The following is a 3,167-nucleotide window of genomic DNA, read 5'->3' as shown; positions in this document are numbered from 1 at the left end:
CCGGGAAGTGGGGTGGGCGGCGCTGATCGTTTCGGGCGGAAAGCGCGTGTGGGTGAGGGAGGCGGTCTGGGTGCGCCAGGGCAGTCAGACTCGTGCTTGGCAGCGGGTCGGTCCAGCAGCCGGACATGCTGGCTCGCCAGCGAGCTCGCCGAGCTGAACGACGACAATCAGACGATGGACATAGCTTCCGACCAGGAGCCGATGCCACTGTCCAAGCTGGTTCATGCCGTGTTCACCATTGAGCAGGTGCGGGCGCACTTCGACGCCCTAATGGTGGAAGAGCTACCAGCGCAGGAGGACCTGTGCTGCAACGTACATCTCCTCAACGAGCGCCGGTGAACAAGCGAACGACAATGCCGTCGCAAACATGTGGCCCTATGATCCTGGCGTCCCGAATGAGCAGCGGGCGCTGTATCAGACCATCCGTAGGGCCCACGAGACTCGCTCCGTCATCCTTCGAGTTGTTGCCCTCGCCGTGGTGCCGCTGTCTCGCGTTGTCAACATGGTCAACGGACATGAGGAATGAGGAGATCACTTTACTTGGAGAGGATGACAGTGGGGACCCACGAGGGGCATAGCCGCACGTACGCAAGTGCCTCCTTATTATATACAACTAATTTTTTTGCTTCTTCCTGGTTTCCTGACATCACGGTCTCACACGATTGTCAACCTATGTAGTCAATAAACGAGAGAATTGCACATGGAGTGGCCGACAGCTAGGACCAAGCAGCTCGAGCAGTATTTGTGTTTTTGAGGTGTGAGCACTGCAAAGTTTTTCTTGAGCGATGTTTTCGTTGTTGTTCAGAGGAGAGCAGGGTATTAATTGGGCGGGCTATGGCCCGTCTAGCCCAGGCCTGATATTAATTTTTTTCAAGCTGAAAAGGGCTAGCCCAGGGATGCATTAGGCTTAACAAGAAAATGGGCTTTAAGAAATAATAAATGGGATGTAATTATAAAAACTGGGCAGTAACTAGAAAAAAATGCACCAAACACGTAATTAGTTTATAAATATTATTTTTGGATTCTGAAAATTTTAATATCATTAATTGTTGGGCGCGCAATGTTTCATTGGATTTTTACGTAACACAAATTTATATTGAAATTGTATTTAATCTGACTAGAAATTTCGGGATTCAAATATTTCGGATCCCATCAAAATGTGGGAAATTTTATTGAATTCTGTTTTGAACGGTTGGTTGAAATTATTAATCGTTGTCCTAGCTAGAAAATGGAATGTACTTTTAACAAACTGTAAATGGGCTGTAGTAAATTCCATTAGAATTCAAAAATGGGTTGTACATTCTTAGAAATCGCAAATGGGCTATAAGTTCTCTGCCACACACTTGTGGGCCTACTAAGTTGATGCGTCCCCTAAAAAAATTTAAGTTGACATGTATGCAAGGCTTTGTCAACTTATAGTCAACACACGGTTCTAGCAGTAGTGGCCGTTGGATGTCCATCCAACGGATGTCGTGCTTCTTGTTCAATCTCGGATATTATAGCTTCAGCCGCCCAAAATGATTCCTCCCCCTAACATCTGGGGCGCACCGTTTCGGAGGCTAACCTGTGGGCCTACTAAGTTGACGCATACCAAGGGCTTTGTCAACTTAGTCAATATAAATGATTTTAACTGCAGTGACCGTACGATGTTCATCCAACGGTCGTCGTGCTTCCTCAACCTCTGGTCTTCTTGCTCTAGTCGCCCAAAGCAGCGCCGGTCGTGCCACCTGCTCCTGCCTCCCGTAGCTGGCTGTGCTGCCGTGGAGGCCTCACCGCCCCTACTACTCCCACCGCTGACCAGGCCATCCCTCTACTCACCCACACCCCCTGTTATTCTGCGGTGACGGCAGCCTCACATCGCAGCCGAACCAGTGAACCGTCGTACTTCTCTCTGCATGGGCATCCACTACCGCGTATTCCCCGGCTCCGCGTCGTCCCCTTCCTAGGCCTCACTGTCGTCCACCGCCTTGGTGCTCTCGGCGCGGCGTGGTCAATGTGGTCAATGAACGACTTCCATCGGAAGAGTATTATACAAGGAGAGGCTGACAGCTGGGTCCACGACCGCAGCAAGGAAGTGCCTCCTTCTTACGCGCAAAATAATGATTCCTCCACCTGACAGCAGGGACCCATCGGATGGGCCACCGTATTTCACGAAAAAAGTTTCCCCCTGACTGCTGGGACCCACCAGCTACATCTTCGCATGCAAGGAAGTGCCTCCCAGTCGAAGCGTACGTAGCATTGTCATTCTGGTCGCGAACGTGTACGTACATAAGATCTTCGCAGGCTGCAGCGATGAACCGTGGCCGTGTAAGGAAGGGCACGTGTCATGGTAGAGGCGCGCACGTAGCGTGTCACGCAGTCCCGTTAATATCGTGTACACGTACGTACAACGGCCAGGGTGCAAGAAAGTAAATACGGCCACGTACATACATATAGGCGGGGTCTCAAATGCCTACTCGCGCACGGCAAGGTCTCGTTTTCATGGGGAGGCAATGGAATGCGTCGTGTTCATCGGGAGGCAACGGAATACGTCATGTTCATTGGGAGGCAACCGGCTTGGACACCGCAGAACAGAGGAAACGACCTTCTGTTCGACCGGCCACGGTCGAAACGGGATCCTGTTCATCGGGAGGAGTCTGGCATACCGCAAAACGGACGAAATGGACTTCAGACCTCCTACAGTCGAAATGGGGTCCTGTTTGATCGGGAGGGGTGTGGCGTACCGCAAAACGGAGGAAACGGACTTGTGTTGGAGCGCTACGGTCGAAACGGGGATCCTGTTCATCGGGAGGGGTGTGGCGTACCGCAAAACTGGACTCCACGGGATACTGTTCATCTCCATCGTTGACTGCCTCCACGGGCTACTGTTCATCCACCGTCGATGTCCTCCAGCCTCCACGGGCTCATGTTCATCCACGGGCTCCTATACATCCAGCCTCTATCGCTCCTCCACCGGCTACTATTCAACCAGCCCTCTCCACAGGGTCCTGTTCAACCACCCCTCCACGGGCTACAGTTCATCTAGCCCTCCACGGGGTTCTGTTCATCCAGCCCTCCACGGGGTCCTGTTCATCCACCCCTCCATGGGGTCCTGTTCATCCACCCCCAATCGGCTCGATCGATCGGGGTCCTGTTTATCCAGAGGCAACACCACGGGGTCCTGTTCA

This window comes from Triticum aestivum, chromosome 5D (genome assembly GCF_018294505.1).
Source record: "Triticum aestivum cultivar Chinese Spring chromosome 5D, IWGSC CS RefSeq v2.1, whole genome shotgun sequence".
Lineage (NCBI taxonomy): Eukaryota > Viridiplantae > Streptophyta > Magnoliopsida > Poales > Poaceae > Triticum > Triticum aestivum.
This window is presented reverse-complemented; position numbering follows the sequence as displayed.